Consider the following 14,694-nt stretch of genomic DNA (forward strand, 5'->3'; position numbering starts at 1 on the left):
CTGTGAGAATTTTTGTGGGAATCAGTTATTTGGGTTAGGAAAACAATGGGGGTTGAGATTTGAGGTCGGGAGAGCAATGGAGTCAAGTCGTTTGGGTTGACAGACCAATGAGAGTCAGGCAGTGAGAATCTGTGTTGGAGTCGGGAATTTAGGTTAAGAGATGAGGGAAAGACAGGGCTACGAGAAATTTCTGCAGGAGTCAAGGCTGAAGTTGGGGAGATCAACAGAAATCGGAACTTTCGGTCGGGATACCAAAGGAAGTTGGCGACTTGGGTCAGGAGACCAAAGGAAGTCAGGGATTTGGATAAGGAGACCAATGGGTGTCAGGGATTTGAATAAGGAGACCGATGGGAAACAGGGATTTGGATAAGGAGACCAATGGGTGTCAGGGATTTGAATAAGGAGACCGATGGGAAACAGGGATTTGGATAAGGAGACCAATGGGTGTCAGGGATTTGGATAATGAGACCAATGGGAATCAGGGATTTGGATAATGAGACCAACGGGAGTCAGGATTTGGATGAAGAGGCCAATGGGAGTCAGGATTTGGATAATGAGACCAATGGGAGTCAGGGAATTGGATAAGGAGGCCAATGAGAGTTGGGGTTGCGAGAATTAATTTCAAAAAAAGCAAAAGAAAAATCAGTTTTAAATAAAACGAAAGTTCTAGAACTTTGTTAAAAACCTTTTGAAAGGAGATTTGGGGATTCTTAATCAACCATAGAGAATATCACAGTGCAGCTTGCTCATTACTTCACTCGATTTCCACACATGCACTTTCTAGTAGAGGTGACTAGATAGTGGATGGGAGCAGGAACCTTGGCTAATGTTTCACCTTCTTAGCCAAGAGGCCCTCGGGAGATTTGCAGCACCCCAACTACCACCTTGGCCGAAACCAGCTAACTTGGACCAAACTTCTGTTCTAATTCGAGGTCTTCCTGATCTGTATGAATCAATTTTACGCTGGGTAGTGCCTTTATTCTAGAGACGCTGGCATGGCTTGACAATTATTTTGGGGAGACAATCAAGCTGTAGGTAAGGGTGAAGGTGAAGACTGGGTGATGAAGCAAACTGTAAAATTTAAAAGCAACCGATAACAGGGTGTGTGCTCTATATATGTTTTTTACTGATTAGGAACAATACGGAGCTAATTCCGGGTTTGAGACAAGAACTTCCTGTTAGAGAACAAAATAAGGTTGCAAAACATATTTTGTTTGCCTCGGTATTCATTACAGATAGATTAACTTCAAGTCGACTCAAAACCTGTGCAGAGAAAACTTGGTTGAAGGCATATTTCCATCATGGCATTTCATGCATTTCCACATTTAAAAAAAATATTCCGTATCTTATCCACAACTAAAAAAAAGTGAGTAGTTATAAAAGGGAATAGAAATAAATTACACCAAGCGCAGCTTTTGTTAAAAGTGGCGTTTGCGATGTGCGTGTGGGATTATCTAACGATCTTGCCGTTTTGATCTGAGAATAGTTAAAAGGAAACCAGACGCTTCCTTGTGAATCGTCATTTCCTGACAGGTACATGATATAGTTCGCAAAAGGATCAAGCAACAATGCAGAAATGCGATAGCTCTACTGCGTTGCAGTCAACCTCACGCTTGTCAGGTGAGTCAGTTTACTATCTAGCTGCATATTATGTATATACAGCTTTCTGTGTCCACGTGCTTGCGTTTGCACAGATAAACATAACCTTGATTTCAGCACTTCATCCCTTATTAATAGCTATCAGTCACATTTCTATAATTTACAGGCTTAGCATTTAGAGAGACAGCACATGTTATAAAGCGTGACGTACTTTGTAACTAAACTTACATTTAGTGCGATTTGTTCATTATCTTTTTTTAACAATTAATAATCAAGATAGCAGCTGAATTCCTGTTGGATCTCCACAATGTATTGGGCCAAAAGGACGAATTGTGATGTCTGTTCAGATATGTTGTTAATAGCATGTGGTGGAGAATCTCTCAGTAGCGTACAGCATGTTCAGCTCACTGTTGCCTTCATATGCAAGCAGTTTTTTTTAAAAAGTCTTTGCGTGAGTGAAAGTTATAAGTGCAACCAGTCGCACAGTAACCACATGGCAGGGCAGACACCAGCATTGTACGGACTCTGCTGGTGGGTGCCTGAAAGGAGTTCAACACGGCATTAGTTATCACACACCAAGCTGGTAATTATTATATTGATAAAGTTTATATATTGCAATAATAATGTCTATTTAATAGGTTGCGGAATGCATCATTTTAATTCTCCGTCGTGTATAAGTGTCAAGGCTGCTAGGTAGATATTACCCGCGTGTGCCCTGGCAAGACGTTCTTTGCTCCTGCCGCGGTGCGCTGACTTTTCGTGGGCAGGGGGTTGGACCGTACCTCTCGCAGCGGCACTGAACTGCGGCAGGCGTGGTCGACCCCCGGTGACTTTTCTTCCCGCTTAGCCGTTTGATTCGTTTTGCTTTAACAAAGCCTCTCTGTGGTAGGAGCGGGCAGCTCCCACGCTCCAGCCTCCCCACAGCTGTGAGGAAGAGAGAGGGATGTCACCGCATTGCAATCCACGGCCACAAACCCACGCCCTAACATGCTGTCACACAACAGCGTGCCGGGGCCGTCAGTCTGACAAGTCTCTACATTTATATAATGATTGTGCCTTCTCTGGTAGCATGTCGCTGCGAGTTTATGAAGAGTGTACCTAACGAGTGTTAATGGGGTTGGAAGGGTAGAGAATTGTTTTATGTGCAGCCGTGGCTCAGTCTGTAGCACTTTCACTACTGAGTCAGAAGTTTGTATGTTCAAGCCCCACTCCAGAGACTTGAGCACAAAACCTAGGCTGATACTCCTGAGGGAGTGCTGCACTGTTGGAGGTGCTGTCTTTCGGATGAGACGTTAAACTGACTGCCCTCTCAGGTGAATGTAAAAGATCCCATAGGGTTATTTCAATGAAGGGTGGTGAGTGTCTGGAACGAGCTGCCAGAGGCAGGTACAATTTTGTCTTTTAAAAAGCATTTGGACAGTTACATGGGTAAGATGGGTATAGAGGGATATGGGCCAAGTGCAGGCAATTGGGACTAGCTTAGTGGTATAAACAGGGCGACATGGACATGTTGGGCCGAAGGGCCTGTTTCCATGTTGTAAACTTCTATGATTCTATGATTCTAAGAGCGGGGGAATTTTCGCATGTGTTTTGGCCAATATTTATCCCTCAACCAACATCACTAAAAAAACAGATTATCTGGCCATTATCTTGTTGCTGTTTGTGTGACCTTGCTGCTGCCGCGTTTCCTACATTGCAACAGTGACTACACTTAAAAAACCCATACTCAATTGGCTGTAGGACGCCCTGAGGTCATGAAAGGCGCCATAAAAATGCAAATTCTTTCTTTCGTTTTGGATTTTCTTTTTGCCAGCTTTCTCCCCTTTCATCCTGAAGCCGCTGTCTCTCGCCTATTTTACAAGTTCAATAGAAGCCGATAGCCGTACTGCACGCCTCGCTCAAATGTGACTGCTCTTCGACCTTGAGTCGGGGAAGCGTCAGTCAGCAAGCTATTCAAGCTGCAAGTCAGCTGAGACCAAACACTGGACCTGAACCAATCTCCGTACCCGTACTGTCCACCAGGGGTCACTGGATGGTGAGCAGGCACGAGAATCCGAGCTGGCGTTGCCCTCTCCCTTGCCAGCCTTTCCCAGCTGAGGCAGATTACAGCATGCCAACAGCTGCCCTGGCGGCAATGATTCTGCGAAGGGAGCCATCTGTATCACGACCCGATGTCATGTGTTTTTCTTGTTGTATTAGCTGAATAGCAATTTGCAGCTTGCTGCTACCATTTGTTTTGGTTGCAGTGGTGGGAAATGTAGAGTTGATATGTACTCGTGCGTGGGCGGGCACAGGTAACTCTACGCCTTTCAGTTGTGGCCGCCCCAGCCCAGCAGGTGCACTGTGGATTTCCGCAGCTGGCGCTCGCAGTAACTGGGACAGAACCATAGCATCGCTGACACTAGCCAGGTGGGGCCCCGCAGGGATGTCTCTTTTTTAAAGTCCTTGATCTCTGCCCGGGTCACTGGGCGTTGGCGGCTGAATGAAAGCCAGCTGTTTCAGCGGTGGGGGGCGAGGGGGCGGGGGGGGGGAAGGGGGGAGAGGGGGGGTTAAAGTGTGATTTGATGTGGTCTCACGCCCCCATAGCTGGTTGTCGATTGGTGTCGGCAGAGCTTTGAAGCTAGTCAGCTGCCTGGATGAAGGCTTGTGCACAGTGTGGAGAGCAAAAACTGTAACACTTTATAACATTTAACATTTTATTACAAAACTGTAACACTTTATAACATTTAACATTTTATTACAAAACTGTAACACTTTATAACATTTAACCTTTTATTACAAAACTGTAACATTTTATAACATTTAACATTTTATTACAAAACTGTAACATTTTCTAACATTTAGGGGGAAAAATTGGATAGGGTCTGTTTTTGGGCGGGAGTAGCACGATCTGCTATTACCCCACCCCCAATGGCCCCAATGCAGGCAGGATGAGATTTTTGTCAGGCCTGAGGACTTACCTGCAATCTGCGTTGGAAATCAGCGTTGAACGAGGATTCCATGCAATTCGCACTTTCCAGCAGCAGGGGGTAGCTCCAAACTCTTAAAGGCAGGCTGTCTGTTAGAAATCTCTTAAAGGTAGCTGGTACCTGTTATTTGCTGAATATAACAGCCTGCTGTCTGCACGGAGTCTGAACGAAGATTAGACATTGCACACGTAAAGCACAGATGCAGGTCCCATCCCTATTTTTACATACTGATGAGTTATGTTAAAACATTGAATAAAGGTTGCACACTACTAAATCCCATATTCTCCAATCTGCATGCCAGACCTCACCAATCTGCCGATCTGAGGCTTTGTGCACCAAGGTTCTCTGCTGATGCACCAGAGGCCTTGGTGCAAGAGGTGGACAGAAGGAGGGACGTCCTATATCAGCAGGGGTGGGGGACGACGGTGGGGAGCAAGAGGCCCTCCAGACATACACCCAAAAGGTAGTGGGAGGCAGTAGGGGATGAAGTCAATGCCAGGGACACAGCATCATGAACATGGATGCAGTGCAGGAAGAAGTTCAATGCTTTGACATGACTGGTCAAGGTGAGTGAGGTCAAAAATCAAGTGGCGTCTCCTACCAACTGCACCATGAGCCGCATCCACTGCTCCATGCACTACACCCCCCATCGCCCACATACCAACAAACCCTTTCCATCAGTACTCAACACTCTCACCCTTACATATTACCACCGTTGCAAGCCACCCACCCACAACTCACAGGCCACACACACTGGCAGCTATTCAACCATGATAGGCACATCACTCATACACACGCCCGCTTTCTTGCAGGAGAAGCTGGCATATATCAGGAGGCAGCAAGTAGCGGTAGCATTTTGCTGCTTGCGCCACTCGATCAGATCATGGTGGACCTGTGACCTAACTCCATTTACCCGCCTTAGCCCCATATCCCTTAATACCCTTGGTTCACAGAAACCTATCAATCTCAGGTTTAGAATTCTCAATTGAGCATCAACTGGCCTTTGCAGAAGAGCGTTCCAAACTTCTCCCAACCTTTGCGTGTAGAAACATTTCCTAATTTCACCCCTGCATGTCCTGGCTCTAAATGTTATGCTATGTTGCCACGTCCTAGTATTCAAGTGTAACAGACCTCCAAAAACAGTTACAAATGTCTCGGCAGCCAGAAGCAATAATCCAGCCACTAACCTGTAAACCCTGCATGGTCTCTTTAAATAACGCCAGCGGGGAGTCCTTCAGGCACTCTAAGACACGTTCAGATGGTCAGGGTTAAGACTATGCAATGAGTTGAGCGTTAAGTCCCAAAATGGTGTCGATCACTTTAAATCAGCGTTGCACACTGATTGAAGCCATTTTCTTCCTACTTTACATGATTCCAGTGTTCGTTATCTGCGCCTGCGCTAACTCCTATACCAAGATGATGCCTGGTGCACATCACGCTGGAAACGTGCGTGCACATCCAAGACGCCATCTTGGATGTCGAAGAGGCCGTGTAGCGCCGAAACAACGGGCGCTACACGGCCCAATTTAGCGTCCTGCATCTTTTATTTCAAAACTGTAACATTTTACAACATTTAACATTTTATTACAAAAACCATCAAATAAAAAAAAACTATGGCCCAGAATTTGCTGGGAAATATAACAGCGCGCGTTTAATGGCGAGGAAGGGATATGCTACAAGCTGCTGGCCGATTTGTGCTGCTCCGCCATTAGCCTTGTGAAAATGGGATCTCTCCCTCAACCCCTCTGTGAGTTTTAAGAAATTGCTGGATTTGTGCCATAAATACGAATTAATTCACTGCAGAATGTTAGGAAATAGTTTCACTCTGTCTACCTTATCAAATCCTTTCATCATCTTGAACATCTCAATTATATCACCCCTTTATCTTCTTTAATCAAAGGAATATATGCCTAGCCTATGCAACCTGTCCTCATAATTTAACCCTGTCAGCCCCGGTATCATTCTGATGAATCTGTACTGCACCCCCTCCAAAGCCAACATATCCTTCCTGAGGTGAGGTGCCCAGAACTGAATGCAGTGCTCCAGATAGGGTCTAACCAGAGCTCTGTACAGCTGTAACATAACTTCCACCCCTTTGTATTCCAGTCCTCTTGAGATAAAGGCCAACATTCTTTTTTGTACCTGTCTGAGTGATCACAATAGGAAAGATACAGGAGTCAATTTTAAACTTGTTGTCTGGTCGTAATATTGACGATGAAGATTGGCCACCCATTATAGCGACTGCCCAACTTTTATTACCGTTGAGATCTATAATATGGAAATCGGGGTCCGATGATGTAAATAGGACTCCGATCGCCACTTTAGGTCAGAATTTGTGACCGCCTGCCCAGTGTGGGCCCCGACCACTTTCGCGGGCGGTGGAACTGGAGAGTGTCATGCAAAACTAAGTGGTGAATTATTTTTGTGGGCCCCGGAGGAGCAGGAGTGTGCTGCGAGGGACATTGAAGCAGAAAAATAGAAGATCGTTTAAACTAGATAGGTTTGGGGGAGGGGGTGTGGAGGAACACGGGAGAAGAAACTGCATCCCAGAGACGACAGGTCATGGGGTGGGGTAGAAGGCAGTCAACAAGTACATATCATAATATCATGGTAGGTACAGCACAGGAGGAGGCCACTCAGCAGATCATGAAAGAGCTATCCAATTAGTCCCACTACCCTGCTCTTTCCACATAGCACTGTCAATTTTTTATCTTCAAGTATTTATCCAATTCCCTTTTGAAAGTTACTATTGAATCTGCTTCCACCACCCTTTCAGGCAGTGCATTCCAGATCATAACAACTCGCTGCATTAAAAAAATGTTTCCTCATGTCGCCTCTGGCTCTTTTGCCGATCACCTTAAACCTGTGATCTCTGGTTACCGACCCCTTCTGCCATTGAAAAAAGTTTCTCCTTATTTGCTCTACAAAACCGTTTATGATCTTGAACACCTCTATTAAATCTCCCCTTAACCTTGTCTGTTCTAAGAAGAACAACCCAAGCTTCTCCAGTCTCTCCACATAACTGAAGTCCCTCATCCCGAGACATAGATAGCCACGGAGACACACATGAACCAGAGGCAGGTGGACACTAGGGTATGTGAAAGTTGGCAAATCTATAATAAGATGTGTGCGCATGTATGCTAGAAGCATTAGGAATTAGATGCCAGAACTGGAGACTGTTTTGGCAGTAGAGAACCATGATATGGTGGGAATCACAGAAACATGGCTAAATTCAAAGGATGGAAATGAATATAACGTTCCACGGTACAGAAACATGTTAAGAGGATGATCGGAGGGGAAAAATGAGACCTAGAAAAAAGTGTAACTGCCAATCCAAAGTATCATCGAAAATTGAGCTCCATAAACTTCCATAAACTTGAGCTCATCCAAAACTCTGCTGCCCGTATCCTAACTCGCACCAAGTCCCATTCACCCATCACTCCTTTGCTCGCTGACCTATGTTGGCTCCCGGTCCAGCAACACCCCGATTTTAAAATTCTCATCCTTGTTTACAAATCCCTCCATGGCCTCGCCCCTTCCTATCTCTGTAACCTCCTCCAGCCCCACAACATTCTGAGATCTCTGTGTCCTCCAATTCTGGCTTCTTGCGCATCCCCCATTTTCATCGCTCCACCATTGGCAGCCATTCCTTCAGTTGAATGTGTCAACATCCTTGCCCTGACAGAAACCTGGCTTACAGGTGGTGACTTTTCCCCCCTCGTTGAAGCTTCGTCTCCCAGCTACACATTCCATCACTTGCCCCACCCAATTCATGGAGGCAATGACAGTAATCTCATCTTGGCCTCTTCCCTTTGCCACATTCTCCTTCTTCACGTGCCTTACCCTCTTCCATCTCACTTTAAACCCTTGCCATTTACCACCATTCACCCCTCAGCCTCCTCTGCTCCAAGGAAAACAACCTCAGCCTATCCAATCTCTCCTACTAGTTGCAATTTTCAAGCCCTGGCAAAATTCTTGTAAATCTTCTCTGCACTCTCTCCAGCGCAATTACTTCCTTCCTGTAATGTGGTGACCAGAACTGCACAAAATACTCCAGCTGTGGCCTGACCAGTGTTTTATACGGTTCCATCATCACATCCCTGCTTTTGTATTCTACGCCTCACCACTATCAGAGAGCATTCCGTATGCCTTCTTCACAACCTTATTTACCTGTACTGCCACCTTCAGGGACCTGTGCACATGCACTCCAACGTCTCTCACTTCCTCTACCCCTCTCAATATACTCCCGTTTACTGTGTATTCCCTTTTACTGTTTGCCCTCCCGAAGAACATTACCTCACACTTCTTCGGGTTGAACTCCATTTGCCACTTTTCCGTCCACTCCACCAACCCATTGATATAGAGTCATAGAGTTATACAGCACGGATAGAGGCCCTTCGGCCCATCGTGTCCGCGCCGGCCATCAAGCCCAGTCTCATCTAATCCCATATTCCAGCATTTGGTCCGTAGCCTTGTATGCTATGGCATTTCAAGTGCTCATCCAAATGCTTCTTGAATGTTGTGAGGGTTCCTGCCTCCACAACCCTCTCAGGCAGTGAGTTCCAGACTCCAACCACCCTCTGGGTGAAAAAGTTCTTTCTCAAATCCCCTCTAAACCTCCCGCCTTTTACCTTGAATCTATGCCCCCTTGTTATAGAACCCTCAACGAAGGGAAAAAGCTCCTGAGTATCCATCCTATCTATGCCCCTCATAATTTTGTACACCTCAATCATGTCCCCCCTCAGCCTCCTCTGCTCCAAGGAAAACAAACCCAATCTTCCCAGTCTCTCTTCATAGCTGAAGCGCTCCAGCCCTGGTAACATCCTGGTGAAGCTCCTCTGCACCCTCTCCAAAGCGATCACATCCTTCCTGTAGTGCGGCGACCAGAACTGCACACAGTACTCCAGCTGTGGCCTAACCACAGCTGGAGCTCTTCTTGGAGTCTACAGCTATCCTCTTCACTATCAACTACACGGCCAATTTTTGTGTCGTCTGCAAATTTGCCAATCATGCCCCCTACACTCAAGTCCAAATCCTTAATATATACCACAAACAGCAAGGGACCCAACACTGAGCCCTGTGGCACACCACTGGAAACGGATTTCCATTCGCAAAGTTGCGGAATTCCTCTCTCTAGACTTACAACGCCGGTGTTAAATCTACTTTCTGTAAGATATTTGGGGACTCATCTAAGCATGCCATGATAAAATCAGAGGCATGTTTCCTCCAAGATAAAGGAATCATGATCAATTCCTTTTAAATAAGAGCCACACGCCTCTCTAGAATTGTTAAAGCCAAAACACGATGCTGTACGGGCTGCCAATGTTCAATTCACGTATTTATCTCACATTAAAATATTTTTTTAAATTACTAACACAGATTTAAGATAATTGGCAAAAGAATGAGAAGAAAGAAGAGGACAAATTTTTTTTTACGCAGCGATTTGTTATGATCTGGAATGCTCTGCCTGAAAGGATGGTGGAAATAGATTCAATAGTAATTTTCAAAAAGGAATTGGATAAATACTTGAAAAGGAAAGATTTGCAGGACTACAGGAAAAGAATGAGGAAGTGGGACTAATCAGATAGCTCTTTCAAAGACCTAGCACAGGCACGATGGGCCGTATGATTCTAGGAAGCTTTTGTGTGTATTTCTCTTAATCCGTGTTGATGATTTTGCTAAAACTATTAACCAGAAGAAATTTTCACGGAATGCATTTAAGATGTCACTACATGAAGCAACCAGAACTTCTATCTTTCTGTGACTGCCTCAGGTAGAAAAACTTTTTTGTGGTAACCCAATTAGAAAAGCACCAGGGGCCACATCCATGCTCAGCGTCATCCTTTGTGCAATTACACAAATGAAACTCCTGGGGAAGAATTTTTAAAAATCTGGATTGTCCCTTCACCACGAATTGTCAAATCTGACGTATCGATATGACACCCCATAGCCGTACAACCAATAACCAGACCAAAACCTTTCTTGTCTTTAGGTTACAGTGATTTCATTTCCAGTTTTCTTATGCAGAAATGGTTAAGAGCAGATAACTTCTTTGAATATCCTGTAAGTGTGCTCTGTGGTGGTGACGTGGCAAGATTTAACACATGGTAAGGCATTCACACTTCAGAGACTTTTGTTTTCTGTAATAGAATGGCAAAGCCATCATGAATTACTTATCTGCTCAGCAAAGCACAAGGGGTCGATTTCAACTTGAATTGACCGGCGTTAAGGGGGCGGTAACGACTGCAAAATGGGGTCGATTGTTCTTACCAACCCATTGACACCAATGATGCGGCTGGCACCATTTTGAAAGGGGCCTACCGCTGGGAGCCCAAAGCACCCGCCTGTTCCAGGTGGTAGGCCCAATTGAATATGCAAATAGGTGGCCTAGGACCCCAATTGCCATTTTCGGTCGGAAATGGTCACAGTGTGCACCCTGATCATTTCCATGGGTGACAGAGGAGGAAAGGTCCAGCCGAGCATGGCTGATATTATTTTTGTGGGTCCAGGAGGAAAAGAAGTGACTTCAATGGAAAGGAAAGATTGGGCGGGGTGTACAATGGGCAGCTAATACGATATCGTCTGTTTTACATCATCGCTCAAAGTTAAAATTAGCCCCCTGGTGACTAGAAATGTTGAAATAAAACCTTACATCTTGGTTCCTGCTGTTTGGTTGGGACAGAGAAACAAGGACATCCTGGCTAACTTGCAGTCTTATTGAACGAAGGTCTCCTCTCTGTTGTCTGTTAAGATCCTACGTAAAATGAGTTTGGAGAATTACTAATGGGCATGGAGGGAAACATTGGGCAGGACATTAAAAAGAGCAACATTCATTCCATCAGTGGATCCTTTCTTTCTTCTCTACATGTGTCCCATCCATTTTCTTTTTTGTTTTGCTCTTAAAGTGTCAAAATTGGATGTAAACATTTTTTTTTATATTCGTTCATGGGTTGCTGGCGTCGCTGGCAAGGCCAGCATTTATTGCCCATCCCTAATTGCCCTTGAGAAGGTGGTGGTGAGCCGCCTTCTTGAACCGCTGCAGTCCGTGTGGTGAAGTTTCTCCCACGGTGCTGTTAGGTAGGGAGTTCCAGGATTTTGACCCAGCGGCGATGAAGGAACGGCGATATATTTCCAAGTCGGGATTTACACGTTAGGTAGGGAGTTCCAGGATTTTGACCCAGCGGCGATGAAGGAACGGCGATATATTTCCAAGTCGGGATTTACACTTGGCCAAATTTTAAATCGGATGGCTTCACACCGAAAATGTAGTCAGTGCAACAGAAATACAAGGAGGCAGGAATCAAGCGTTAGAAGAGAGCAGCTTATCTGAATATTGTTGTCACTAAGTGCTTGAAATCATTGTGCGTGCTATTAATAATTGCTTCCAATTAGGACTAGAGGACTAGAAGTTCGACTGGTGAATGCCCATTCTTCAGCTGCTAAATGGCCTCCTAAACCTCTAATATGGCGGCCGGCATATTGGTAAAAGCCAAAAAAAATCGGCGTGCAGGTCCAACGCCTGAAATGGGCGGTAGGCCTTTTGCATATGCAAATAAGGGGCCTGAAGCCTGATTGAGGCCCCCACTGTAAGATTAATTTGCCCTGAGACAACCGGCCAGGAAAACGAGGCCACCCATTATAGAAGCCACCCGATTTTCACTGGCATTTAGCTGATCCACAATACCAGTTTTATACACTGGCAGCAAATTGAAAATCTAACCCTATATTTTTAACCATCATTTTAACCAATCAAAAAAATATAAGCCTGGAAATTCCTGTTGCCAATGTTATCACTCGAACATTTAATGAGCTCGTACCAAGTTGCTCTCTCTCCTGTTCTAAAGTCTCCATTAAAATAGTGGACAAAGAATCTTGATAGGAACCTTTAAGGGTTTACATGATAATATCAGTGATAGTTGCTTCTAGCCTACAGACTTGTATTTTTGTTTTTATACTTCCCGGCCTCCATAATGTCACCATAATCTCAGAGTGTTGTGTAACATTTCGCTAAGTGTAGTGTGCCTGAAAAATATTGTGCAAGTTTGAAGCACGTTGAAACCAAAATGCTGAGATGGAGATACCCCTCCCATTTCATAATTGTGCTCTTTGAGAACCTGCAATGTTCATTATGTAAGGCAGGCACTCATTGAAATGTGAAGTCGTTCCGACAAAGTTAAAGGGACAATGTCAGCCTTGGTGAAGGAATGATGTTCTCCAATTGCATCGCTCCTGGCAAACTCCGTTTCTCAATTTTTAAGAATCAATTGTAATTACATTCCGCTGCAGGAAGTTACTGGACTGATGAAAGAGAACGGGAACTATTTACTTTACTTACAGGGCACTTGCTTCACTGTTACATTACGTTATAGAGAATATTCTTCTCTGGAAACAGTCCGTGCACATTAGAGAGGCTGGGCCTGAAATTCATGGGTTTGGAGAGGGCGGAAAAGAAAATTTCCGCCCATGGGTGAGGACCAGGAATTTGGAGCACAACCAGATTCTTCCGGGATTCCGTCTGCCCCAACTGAAGTGCCCCTTTAAATTCCAGTGGTGGGGGAGGGAGGGGGTTATGACAAATCATCTTCTTGCGCCCTATCCAGTTGTCCACTTCTGGGCACTGCACTTCAGGAAAGATGTGAAGGCCTTAGAGAGGGTGCAGAAGAGATTTACTAGAATGATTCCAGGGATGAGGGACTTTAGTTACGTGGATAGACTGGAGAAGCTGGGGTTGTTCTCCTTGGAACAGAGACGGTTGAGAGGAGATTTGATAGAGGTATTCAAAATCATGAAGGGTCTAGACAGAGTAGATAGAGGGAAACTGTTCCCATTGGCAGAAGGGTCAAGAATCAGAGGACATAGATTTAAGGTGATTGGCAAAAGAACCAAAGGTGACATGAAGAAAAACATTTTCACACAGCGAGTGGCTGTGATCTGGAATGCACTGCCTGAGGGGGTGGTGGAGGCAGATTCAATCATGGCCTTCAAAAGGGAACTGGATAAGTACTTGAAAGGACAAAATTTGCAGGACTACGGGGATAGGGCGGGGGAGTGGGACTAGCTGGATTGCACTTGCATAGAGCCGGCGTGGACTTGATGGGCCAAATGGCCTCCCTTCCATGCTGTAACCTTTCTATGATTCTATGTCAAGGGGGGCATGTCTCGTAGAGTCCCATGCTACCCCAGGAAATTCTACCCATTCTGCCTCCATCAGGCCCCAGGGAAACTCACACCAGCTGAGACCTGACACGAGTCCCACTGAGGTATTTGTAAAACCCCAAACCCTTATTAAGGAAAGGTTACAGAGAGGATTGATTACCTTCCTGGAGAGGACTGGGAGCAGGAGAGGTGGAAAAGAAAATTTTCGTTGGCCCCTTCCAGGGCATCCTATCTGCCATCGGAGTGGCACAGCATCACTCTGACATTCTGATGGATAGGTCAGGGTGGGCGTCTGCCCCAGACATGCAGGTGAACCTGTTCCCATGATGTAGGTCTGCGTTGTTGGGCAGAGTGGAATGGGGTTCCACTCCACTTCACTTGTGTGGGCAGAGTGGGACCCCAGGAATATCAGGGCCTTGGTCATTCCACTTGTGTGAAATGAATGCAGTGCAAAAGGATTCCCCTTGCCTAACTTCATGCATAATGGGATGACATTAGAGCAAGAAAAGAAAGTTAATTTTGAAGTACACATTGAAAATTAGTGCAAGAGTAAATATGATTGATATTTATACCTACAATGAAGTAAAGAATTTATGTCAAAAATATATATGTTGCACCTTAAAGAAAGAACTTGCATTTATATAGCACCTTCCATGACCTCAGGATGCCCCAAAGTGCTTTACAATCAATGAAATACTTTTGAAGTGTAGTCACTGTTGTAGGAAACACGGCAGCCAATTTGTGCACCCAAGATCCCACAAAAAGCAATGAGATAATGATAAGATAAGTCTATTCTAGTGATGTTGGTTAAGTGATAAATATTGACCTGGACACTGGGGAGAACTCCCTAGCTCGTCTTTGAATAGTGTCATGGGATCTTTTACATCCACCTGAGAAAGCAGATGAGGTTTCAGTTTAACGTCTCATCCGAAAGATGGCACCTCCGACTGTACTCTCTCATTTGGCACAT

At 45.1% G+C, this 14,694-nt stretch overlaps 1 protein-coding gene across 2 annotated transcripts in view; it reads left to right on the top strand.

Moving 5' to 3' along the window:
• Window positions 1–1,293: 1,293 nt before the first annotated feature.
• LOC137322730 (P2Y purinoceptor 8-like) overlaps window positions 1,294–14,694 on the top strand; it is a 34,743-nt gene continuing 21,342 nt past the window's right edge. The window contains exon 1 of one of the 2 annotated variants that reach the window (XR_010963221.1): window positions 1,294–1,620. The gene's annotated coding sequence lies outside the window, so the exon portion shown is untranslated. The remainder of the gene's footprint in view (window positions 1,621–14,694) is intronic. The other variant, XM_067985728.1, reaches the window with a different exon arrangement.

The sequence above is a fragment of the Heptranchias perlo genome, chromosome 6, assembly GCF_035084215.1.
Source record: "Heptranchias perlo isolate sHepPer1 chromosome 6, sHepPer1.hap1, whole genome shotgun sequence".
NCBI classification, from domain to species: domain Eukaryota; kingdom Metazoa; phylum Chordata; class Chondrichthyes; order Hexanchiformes; family Hexanchidae; genus Heptranchias; species Heptranchias perlo.